Raw genomic sequence first — 12338 nt, 5'->3', positions numbered from 1 at the left:
TTGCACGACGATAGTGGCTTCCAATGTCGCGACTCTTTTTGCGCCGCGCTTCTACTTGACTGTGCGCGCAGACAGAAAAGGCCTCGTGCCACGGCGGCGGACCGAGGTGAGTGCTTGGCCAATGTTTATGCTAGCACTACGCTAGCTAGCGTTTCAAAGGTCCACGAGGGTTACTGCGTACTCTCCGAAAAGGGTGACGGTTGCAAAGTAGAGAGGCTCTTCAGTTGCTCCACACTTCAGTTGATTGCTTGTGTCCAAGTTTTCGAGAAGGTGAAACGCATGATTGGTTCAATAGATTCTGCTGGAAAACGGCGCTATTAGTTGGGCGTTGATTGCAGGACACATAAATGAACCTTAAATGACGCTAATTTTAACACCTAATGATACTTATTTACAATCGAATGTAATGAGCGAGTGCGAGTTTGAAGAGGATGGAAATAATGCTCTTGTTTTTCATGAAAAATTCATATCCCAAAATTGCCGTTTTTCGGCAAAATTTAAAAACACTTTTGACGTGGGACTACGTCTTTCTCCACTATACTAAGGTACATTCTGGGAAAACTGGATTGAAAATGTAACGTTTTTGGTTGGCGGAATGGAAGATTTTAAATGCTAATAGCGCTCAAACAACTATTCCGATTTCAATAGTTAATATACCGTTGGAAAGCTAAAACATACAAGATTTGTATAACATGACAATTTCAGTTAGCATTTTCTTATTACTCCGTGAAAATTGCGGGAAAGTTTGAAGGTCGAATATCCACATACATTTTTCATACGATTGGTATATTTCCCTAACGCAGACTTAAAAAAAATAGACGAAATGATTTCACGCATTCAGTCATTGGCTAGCAATGCCAGCCAATTGGCATCGCATTCATCACCCAACATAAGCGACGAAAAAAGAAAGCAGAGATGCTACCACGTGATTGGTTCTTCCCCAAATCACCCAAGTTCCCCACACTGAGTGACGCTATAAAAGGACATTCCGTAATGAGAGAAGATCATTTCCTGGTCGACCGTCAAGGCGAACAGTTCGGCTTCCCTTCGATCTGAGTTGGACCTCACCAGTGGTAATCTAATTCAGATATCGTTGTTGGAATACAGCCCGAAACTGGACATGATCGGCACTGAGGGCCATTGGAAGCCGTTGGAAGGGACCATTGGAAGACTTGGAAGCCGTTAGGATGCTGCCGATAGTGCAGGTATAGTGTGTCGTATATCAAGCGTGTGTGCCTGAGTAGCGTGTGGGTGTGAATGTGTGTGTGTGAATGTGTGTGTGTGAATGTGTGTGTGTGTGTGTGAATGTGTGTGTGTGTGAATGTGTGTGTGTGTGAATGTGTGTGTGTGTGTGTGTGTGTGTGTGTGTGTGTGTGTGTGTGTGTGTGTGAATGTGTGTTGTGAGTGACGTGTGTGTGTTAATAAGTGTGTGTGTGTGTGAGTGACGTGTGTGGGAGAGTAACCTGTGTGTATGTGTGAGTGGCGTGTGTGTGTATTTGTAAGTGGCGTGTGTGTATGTGTGAGTGGCGTGTGTGTATGTGTGAGTGGCGTGTGTGTATGTGTGAGCGGCGTGTGTGCGTGTGTATGTAAATGGCGTGTGTATGTAAGTGTGGCGTGTGTATGTAAGTGGCGTGTGTATGTAAGTGGCGTGTGTATGTAAGTGGTGTGTGTATGGGTACGTGTGTAAGTAGCGGGGTGTGTCTGAGGTGCGTGTGCTTGTGAGTAGTGTGCGTATATAGCGTGTGCGTGTATAACGTGTATGTGTGTGCAAAAATGCATTCATCCGAGGTGAATTTATTCCTGACAGAATACTTTTATAGGCAACAAGTAAATTATTTTTCCTATTAGCTTGTATGCTATGGTTTATGACAGGTGTATGTGTTTTTTTGTGAAGTGTTCATGGATTGTTTCGTTTGGTATTTGTACGTTGGTGTGTGTGTTGTATACTATGGCTATGGTAGAGTTAAATCATTACACCCACAAGAGTCCCACGTCAAGCCTACGTTTGTGCACTGCACGCACATACCCTTCAACTTTTTGTATGAAAACTTTGAATTATGAAAAACTGCAAAGGCCTGTGCTGTATCAGCAGTGGGGCGTTGAATACCACTTAATTCTCCACCGCTGTTCAAGTGAAATTGTTGCTACTAAAATTGAAGAAGTGGATTAGAGATTTGTGCTTTACAAACTGATGTTCAAACTGATGTGTTCCACTTATGATGCACCACCCTAATCAATCAATATCATAGCTTGAAATTTGAAAGTAATCGATTGCATACCAGCTGGCAATCCTAAGAATTCACAACAGCCTGCCAAACATTCCCCCTTTTACTTTCAATACTTTTCTCCGGGAGACATTCACGTTCCATTGAAGCCAGTGCAAGCAGCAGCAGCAGCAGCAACAATACTGGAAACCCCAAAACAATGCCCGACTTTCGGGTATAATTTAGCATTCTTCCACCGTATGATTTATTGCACCTCCACCGAGCCGGTTCACTCCTAATGCTAATGATCCCGGCAGGTATCCGCTTTATCCGCACTCACGTTTGTTTTCGTTTTGCCTGCAGCTGACTTTCACGGTAAGCGCACCGAATCCGACGAACGCGATTACAATCGGGGTGCATGTAAACGCGAAATTAATACCTATCACGGTCGCCACCACCACCACCGGCGTCGCGCACCTGTTTCGTTTCGTCTAATGCTACGGTTGGGAACGATTAGCCCGATAGATGCCGCCGGTACTTTTGCACCATTTGTTCAACTGTCTAAGTTCCAACTTAACTTGGATTACTGTTCGATAAAATTAGTAGGGAATATTGTAAATGTAATTTACAAATTTGAATTTCAAATTAATAAACCACGGTTGATAAGCTCGAATATCGTTTCGAACAGTCTCTGCATCATATCGAGAGAATTTATTTTGATTAGCCATTTGATAGCCACAACAGTGGGTCAGAATCATCGTCATGGAATGTTTAGTCACGAAAGAACTCTGTGTGAAAAACGAGACTGTGAACGTTGGAGCTCGTAACCATTAATCAGCAGCATGAAAAGCCAAAAATAATTCATGCAACCCACAAATGAGTTCTACCCTTCCAATCATAACCTGGAGTGAATGCAATTTTGTTGAAATAATCAAAATTTGGATAAGTGTCGGATCTGCGAAGTACGAAACGACAAAGTGTATATTTACGAATAATGGTTCAACAGTATATCGAGATGGTAACAAAGTGTCTACCTGAGAAGACCAAGAAGGAGATGATGTTTTTTCTGCGTTTCAAACTATGATGCTCTTTAAGTTTCTTAGAGTCATATTAAAGCATGGTTGACGTTATTTTAAAACAATTTCAGGACAGTTTTTAAACTATTTTTAATCATTTTTTGATTAATTAAGGTATTTTTATAACTACACGCAAAAGTTGAAGTCTTGTACAATCATTGTGTCTTCCCGATTCGCACAAATGTTGCACAGAAATCGCACAATAAATGTGTGAAACGCATAACGCAACAGTTGTACTGCGAATACATTGACATAGAATGAAATCAGAATATGTATCATATACCGACACTTTATTTCTCACGTCGAGTCATTAGTGACTGCTACTCATGGAGCAGTGCAAGCAGCAAACAACAACTTGTGAACTCACTAGATTTAAATAGTTATAATACTCGATCGATTTATCTCGATGGACTTGGTCATTAAAAAGTACCATTGAATGATTTGCAAAAAAAAATGAAACAAAATTCTGTTCACAACATTTTGTAATCAATGCTAGCTTCACCGCAAAACTAGCAAAACCCTCCATTCCACAAAGCCACAAAAGCGTTGCTGATTTTCTATGGCAACACTTGTAAATTGTGAATAATAATTATTTGTCATTCTGTGCATGCGCTTATTTCTCAAGCGACGAGAGAAATTTCTCTTTCGCTCGTAGAATTTCCATGTATGTGCGACAAGACTAGACACGTCACATACAATTTGCAGGTTGCTCTTTCGCTTCTCTTTCGGTTCAGATTGCGACGCGCAAGGCGATATCTCGTTGCTTCACGTAATGAGCGAGACACCCGTGCTGTACATACTTGATACCAGTGTTGTTAGACTCACTCATACTGTCGGTGCGTGCTTGCTGCTATTCAGAGGAATGCATGAAGAAGGAAAAGTATCTCGAAAACGTGTGTGCAAAAGACTTGAAAAGCGTAGCATATGTCTCGTCCTCAAGCAGAAAGGAGGAGAATGGTTTTGCATCTCGCTCGCTTTGCAAAACTGCTTGATACCAGTTGAAACTGTTTAGGTGTAGTAGTTTGGAGCTGCCAAATATATTGGAGAAACGCTAGAGTATTAATTGCGTTATGCCCAACACGCCATCATTGTACTGGTTCCGAATTACATCAACAATTGCGCTAAAAACGCACAATTTTGCACTGGTTTCGCACCATCCAACTTTTGCGTGTATACAAGGCTTTTGACTCGTGCATTGAAACTCACTATATGATAACCTCACCGCAAATTGTACTCTCTGTTAGGCAAGCAATTATCGTATCGATGGAGAAGAAGGTATGAATGGAACGGAACAGACCATTTGGTGTTATATTCTTTTATTGCTTGGAACCACCTTGAAGAGATGCTATGAAACTTTTTGAATTGATAGCTAGGAATTATAATATCTTCCTTGTTAGCGTATTCAAAATAAAAATATTTGAGTGTGTGTAAGCTTTGATTGATTAAAAGTGAAGCATCGTCACGCATTTGGTTCACTTATAACAACTCAAGGCTTGAGTTTGATTGCATACAAGCCTTGGGAGTACTACACTCATGTCCGCAAACTTGCGTGCAAACAGCTCACATTGATTTGTTTTTGTATTGCAGGGTCAGCTGATGAAGGAGCACGGATGCAGGGGCAGCGAAAACCAATGGTAGCGTAAAGCTGGCTACGGATAGCGCAGCAGTTGCAGCGGGTATCAGCATCGATAGCAGCTGGGCCAGCTGATGCAGTGGGCACTTTAGTGAAATGCAGTCTCTGTGCGATAGCGGGGGCTAGTAAATACATTCAATGAAAAGTTGACTCATTTTGACAACACATGAGCCGTCTAGTTTTGAGTGTTAAATCAGCTTTTCGCTGTTTATTTTATCACAAGGAATACTTTATCCGCACTGTCAGTGATAACGCAAAAATGTAATCGGCATCTTATCCGATATTGAATTGAACAAAAAATTGTCCTTTTCAGGATGAAATAAAAACCTAATTGAAGAGTTAATACTTTCTCTTGAATTAATTAATATTTTTAAAGTTGTAAAAGTTATAAATTTGACTTTATCTCCGTGTCTCAAAACGTATTGAATTATCTTTTCCTTCAGTCACGAGCACAACATCCGAAAAACTCAGCCCCAATCATGACAAGCAACTTACTATATTATTGATTTATTATTAAGTGGTCAATCCTTGCTGAAGCGCAAAATTCGATTGAACTGATTGGTCGTTAACATGATGCTTCCCAAGCACGGTCGACAGAAAGATAGACCTTGCAATTTGAAATGTGCTATTTGGCCTATGTAAGAGTAAGGATGAGAAATATAGACTGAAATGGTTATCGATAATTTCCTAATACTATCGATAATTATCGATAGGTTTCCCATCCCTATATAAGGACCTGTTTCAGCCGAAACCGCTCATAATAGTTCTAGACAGCGACAACAGCAGTCCTCCCTTAGCAACAGCAGTAGCAGTGCAGTGGATACCAGCGATAGCGGGTAGCGGCCACAGCTGTGGCATGGCAACGAATAACGCAGAAGTATGAATGTAGGGGCAGCAGATAGCGGCCACAGCTGTGGCAACGAATAGCGACAGCAGTTGCAGCGGGTATATTAGCATCGATAGTAGTAGGGTCAGCTGACGCAGCGGCACTTCCTTTAATAAAATGCTGTCTTAGTGTGGTAGCGGGTAGCATCAGCAGTAAATGCATCAGCCGGCACTTCCTCTGATGGAAAAGTTGGATCATTTTGTTCAGAAGAATAATTTGAATACAAATAAAACACTTATTTGAAGAATTAATATCTTTGGGTACCAGCAGCAGTATGGTAATAGCCTCAGCGGTAGGTGCAGCCGGCACTTCCTTGAGGCCGATGTTATAAAGAAGTAAATGTAAGCGGCACGGCGAAACAGTTCGGTATGTGCTTTGACTCGCGTCATTTTTCGTTGTTGATATTATTCCCCACATGAAACGACGCGCTTTCGTACGATAGCGGTGGCATTAACGATAGATGAATTTGCCAACACTTCCTCCAGTGAAGCCGTGTCTAGTTTTCAATGTGAAAACACCTTTCTACTGTGTTGGTCATGAGCCTTAGTCCTCACTCTCAAGGTAGCACAGAGATGTCAGATAAACAATACATCCTATGTTAAATTAAACAATTGTCCTTTTAAGGACAACAAATGAATTAATGAATGTTTTCCGCTATAATCGAAAGATAGTTACACTAAGGTCGCTTTTTACGCGGGTTTTTTCACGCAAATTTCGGAAATTCACGCGATTTTTTACGCGTATCCCTCGCGTAAAAAGCAACTTTAGTGTATCTCTGCCTGCATGCACACTCTGACTGTTAAAACTTGTTTGCTCCGCATAGTAATTATATATGCATATTACAATTCGATAGCACTTCAACTTTGCACAAAATTTTGAAAATATTCCATACTAGAACGTATCAAACAACCTTGTGTAGTTCTACGTCAACCTTAAGGTCGTGGCTTTGCGTACAACCTTTGTGATTTTTTTTTTTTGACGTAGGACTACGTCTTTTGATAGGTTTCTAAGAGAGGGGGTAAAATGAAAGTTCAAAATTGGAACACGTAATATTTTTTATACAATTTCAAATGCCTTTAATTCGATTAATTTCCAACGAATTTCCTTCGTTTTGTAACCATCAATTGGACAGTGAGTTACGCGTCCACCAAAATGCGGCAATTTGTAACTTCATGACGTAAGCCAGTCTGTACTATTAAAAACGACCAATCAGAGTTGAAAACCTGGTCGAATACAACTTAATACAGGTGTTTTCGGAACCGGGAGGATATTAGGAGACCAGCAATTGATCTCAGATGTTATTTTGATTTCCAAGATGGCGGAATCCGGTTCTGGAAATACGACACAAAATAAGTATTTCCGGAACCAGAGAGATGCTCAAAAAAGTAAATTTACTCCTGATGCCATTTTCAAATTCAATATGGTGACTTCCGGTATTCGGAAACCAGCCAAAAATGGCCAAATACTATCTAATATGGATATTAACGGAACCTAGATGATGCCCAGAGATCAAAATTCAACTTCAGATATTATATTGAAGTAAAATATTGTAACTTCCGGATTCTGTAGAACAACCCAAAATGATGAAATGTTAACTAACATGGGTGTTTCAATCATCATAATCGCAGAGGACAAAAGTCAACCGAAGATTTTATTTTGAAATCCAACATGGTGACTCTCGGTTTCTGGTAAATAATTAAAAATGACCTATTACTACCTGACATGAGTATTCCCAGGACCGGGATGATAATAGGAATGCTGTACTTACTATGGTTATCACTTCTTTAGTTTTCACCGTGAAGTGACATCGGGTATAGAGTTCTTAATTTGCTTTGAAACTGCGATGCAATCTAACTAAAATAAAACAATAAGTGATGCTCCACCATTTATTCTACACTAGCAGCTAGTCCAGATTACTAATCATTTGAAAAAATATAGAGTTGAGAGGATTATTAATGAAATTAACGGCCTCAGACCATCAAATTGATTAACCTCAATCGAGTATATTACTTAAACCTATTGCAGGGAATTCAGGTTGTTGTAATTCTACGTTTACCCTGCGGTCGTGTCTCATACACAACCTTTTCAACTTTTTTTATGAAACGATACTCCTATCTTTATTGAACAATTTTTGAATTACTGTCGAGTCATTGTGGCGGTTTTGGATTTCTTATTCGATACATTCAAAACTATGTTTGAATATATTTAAAATTATTAATATTTAAAATTTTCAAACGTTTTTGTGAATGTTGTCAAATAGTTTTTCAACCGAAAATTTATTTTTTTAATTCGTTTTCTTCCGAACAGTTAACAATCACTGAAATTCAATTTCAAATCATCTTTCCATTATTTCAGCCCTTCTATCATGTAATAATTACTGGCCATTTATTGTTTTATTCCGAACTCAAATCGTTCTCGAGCATTTCTCGGTAACATTTATTTCTGCTTTCTAAAACTTTATTAGTTTTGCGAGATTAGTTTTGTATCATCACAAAAACTGCTTGTTTACTATTTCTTATTTTTCTGATTGAAGGCCGTCCACATTTGTGTGCACAACTAAGAGGATACGTTAGGGTGCCAAGCAAATTTCAGCTCAATCGGACTTAAAGTGGATTGGCGCAAAGCGATTTAAGCTTAGTCTTTTTGAAATCTGAAAAACATCCTTAAATTACGCAACGCAAAAAATCCATTTTTTTGACCCCTACTTCCCATTTGTAAAAAAACGTAACGCCATCGCCTACCCCCTTCTGCGAACCACGTAAAGCAGTAGAAAAAATTCCTTTATAAAAATTCTCATTTTTGGAGTAAGATTATATATCCTTCCCCTAGAATTTTCGTTACGTAACGCTGATCTTATATCCAGATCCACCCCTCGGCTATGTAACAATTCGTAACGTTCAAAGGTACCGCCTACCCCCCCCTCCCTATAAGCGTTACGTAAGTTATGGATGCAACCCAAGAAAGGTACGTGAAATTGAGGTTTTCGAAAAAAAAATGATGCCAGCTGGCAGAAAACTGCACGAAACGTCGAGATCTGGTGTCATCTAATTTTAATTTTTGAAAAAAAAAATAGAATCTCTTGTAAAATAATATATTTCATAAATAGTACTAAATTCATCATATTTCATTAAGATGGCTCATTCATTCGACATACGGTAGCTCATAAAAATGAAAAATAACTTGACTCATGGAGTTATTTTGTATAAGATTTCTTTTTGAAATTTTACGGTCATTTTTTTCCCATAAAACGATTGGCAACCTAGAGTACACAAATGTTTACTCTTGTCCATGAGAGGGGGGTATTGGTAATGATAATGTCTACGTGGACACGGTTTTCTCCCGAACACATGCAAATTTAGCCAAAGAGCATATATTAACTTATAATAAAAACTCTTGAGTTTGAGTTTGAGCTTGACAACCGCACATTCGGTAGTAGTCCCTTCGTGATGGATCTGAGCTAGTAAAGTTGCACAGAGAACCACGTATATGGCAATTTGGGATTAGGTCACCATTTTCAACTCAGTAGTTTTCGCTTTGTATAGATCTATAATGGCGCCGGCCACGTCCTTACGGTCGTTAGGGTTCAGAAGGAAATTGTAAGGAAGGGGGTGTCACAGTCGCTGTCGTCGGAGACCGAGTTTACCTCTGCATCTCCACGACTGCTACAGAAAGGTAAGGTTTTGTAACCGTGGTAAGTGACGAATCGAACAATGTTGCGCGCGAAGTTAGCTCAGCGTTTAAAAAAAGGAATTATAGAGCTTTCATTTGAAGTAGGAAAAATTGGCCACCATCTTGGATTCAGTCAGTAAAACGTGTTTTTGAGCGAGTTCTCAACCACTAATTTTAAATTGGAAACCACCACAGGTAAGCTAAGAAGAAATTCTCCAAAATACATTCATAAAATTAGGTGGGCAAAGGGTTTACCTTACCAGGAGGTCTCGATAATTAGATAAGGGCGGAGTCAATTCTCCATCGGCTCGTAAACAAAACTGATTTTAGTGCTCTTATTAGAACTGCGGAATCACGTGTGATAGTGGAAGTGAAAACTAAAACTGCATGTATATTGCACAGGCAGGAGGTAGTCTGAAAGAGATCTTTTTGTTACATGTATCAGTTGTGTTGTTTTACAGGCATTAAGAAGAGTTTTTAATTATTCGAAGCATGATTAGGGATTATAATTCTTTTGGTTCCCTTCGTTGTCTTTGCTGGCTTGAAGTGAAGTTATCAAATTGTTTGCAACAACTAATATGAGATCAACATTTCCGCTTTATAATAACCAAAATTTCCAGCATCATTTTTGTTTTAGTCACTTCCATTTTCGAAACCATGTACAAAAAAAATTTTTAATCCATTGTCCTCTAATGTTCTTTTGGTACGATTCTCAGAGACCCTTTTAGGCCGAATTTTGATGGTGCGTGTAAAGGGAATTTAAATGCAAAATTTAAGTCCCTTTGTGTATTATTCTTTTCGAATTTTTTTCGTTAAAACTAGAAGTGCCCTTCTTTCCAATTCCAAGCCTTATTAAGGATCGTTTGGGGATAATTTTTCTCGGCCTCTTTACTTTTATTTACTGCTTTCCAACTTCGGATGGTGAGCATTTACCTTCTTTAACCGAACTATTTGTTATTATTCTAGTTTCTCAAGTTTCGTGTTAAGCAGGCATATGTTGATAGGTTGATAAAAGTATGAGAATTTTGGAACAGTTCGGACATTAGACTTCGGATTGTAAATATTAAATATATTTTTCTAACTATTATTTCAGATTGTTGGTCGCTTTCGACTACATTTAAAATTAATTTATTTGATGGCATCTTCGAACATTCTTCCTTCTTTCGACTAAACTTAATTCTTTTTTTGTCCGTCTTTTTTCAGCGTATAAAGCAATTTTAAACCATTTTGATTTTAACGACTGCCTTCAAAGACGTTTTTAGCCAGCTTGAACAGAGTTTAAAATTTGTATATATCATAGAAGCGTTTTTCAGGTATTCTAAGCTATTGGGTTCGGTTTTTGGAAGTAATTTTAAGTCAATTAAGGTTTATTTTGGAGCCTTTTTAAATTTTTTGTTGCTACACATAAAGCCAAATTTGGAATTATTTTCCTTCCAATTTCTACGGCCATTTGGGAGCATTCGTAGCATTTTGGGTTAAATTTGATGCAAGTTTCATAATTTTGATCTTTACAGCTGTTCTACAGATTACGTAATTCAATCAAAGTTAAGCGAATTTTAATGGTCCTGGTAATGGTTTGTTTTAAGTTTTCTTTGTAAATATAGAAATTTGATCATTGAATTTCTACTCTAGTAAACTGTTGGTAAATTCTGGGTAGTATTCAAATTATTTTTGAATCTTTATGGAGTAGAATAGGTCATTTTTTAACTAATTATTCATTGTGCTTCCTTTAATGACACTGTTTAGTCAGCTTGAGTCATTCTCAGGATTTTTTTCGAAACATTTTTAAGTTCATCTTTGTTACAGAAAAAGAGTCATTTTGATTTATTTTATTTGTTTATTTGTGGCTGGGGGGTGGGGTTAGTGTTTATTTTTTGTCTTTTCGTGACTTAAGTTCGAAATTATTTAGAACTACGCGGTTGTACGCTCAAAATTACATTCAATACTTCCATACATCTTAAGCACCAGAAGAAGAACCGATTTGTCAACAAAATGTTATCACATCACATCTTAAGAAGCAGATGAAAAATACAAGCATGTCTTTTTGTATTATTTCAGTAACATTTGGTGTAATGTGTAAGAGCACTATCATGTACAGTGAGAATAGAGATTACAAATACCCCCCTCATTATTGACCCCTAAATCATCCTTGGAATTAGATTAAACCTCTCTCGGTCCGTTGTTGTCGTTGTTGTGCATAAGTGCTGCGCACTGTCAGCGTTAGCTTAACCAATCAAAAGAAAGCAATTAACTTAAATCCGTACACGGATTGCGGGTATGGAGTGCGACGCTCGATTCGTTTTGAATAACTGCTACGACTTTGTTTTAATCCGAGGTAAGACGCCTCTCACAGCAAAACAGCAAATAGAACCAGTTTTACTTTACCGATAGGTAGTGGGCAGCTGGTCTGATGCTGTGTTCCTTCAACCCAGCTGCCGTATTGATGTACCGCTTATAATTGTCTGTAGGGTACGTGGCTTGAATGAAGTCCCCTTCCAAAATGTCTGTTTTGAAACAACATCATAAATCAACCTTTCACTTGCAAATTTTAAACATTTTTTTCACTTCTGTTGTCCAACTTGTCCTAGGTGTCAGAAGGATTATAACCCTCGAAAATCGCAGACTGCATTCGCTGCCAGTTGAGCCCCCGCTATCTACATGTGTGATTGTTAGAACTACTCAACTGCTTAGAAGCGTCTCGCGTGGACCCAGGGAGCGTTGGTAGAGTGCCTCGAAGGTCACCGCCACAACCACCTTTGTCGACGTTCGTTAGAAATGTCACAAACAAAGTGCCTGCGTTGGAGAACTGACGGCTCAGTTGGTAGTTCTTTTCTTCCCCATTTGCCCCTTCACCCACACTGACGGCCTCT

At 38.9% G+C, this 12338-nt stretch overlaps 1 protein-coding gene across 2 annotated transcripts in view; it reads right to left on the bottom strand.

Annotated features, from left to right (window-relative positions):
* The window catches only part of LOC129720690 (uncharacterized), a 257772-nt gene that overhangs the window by 210611 nt on the left and 34823 nt on the right, over nt 1-12338 (bottom strand). The window lies entirely within an intron of this gene.

The sequence above is a fragment of the Wyeomyia smithii genome, chromosome 2, assembly GCF_029784165.1.
Source record: "Wyeomyia smithii strain HCP4-BCI-WySm-NY-G18 chromosome 2, ASM2978416v1, whole genome shotgun sequence".
Lineage (NCBI taxonomy): Eukaryota > Metazoa > Arthropoda > Insecta > Diptera > Culicidae > Wyeomyia > Wyeomyia smithii.
This window is presented reverse-complemented; position numbering and strand designations above follow the sequence as displayed.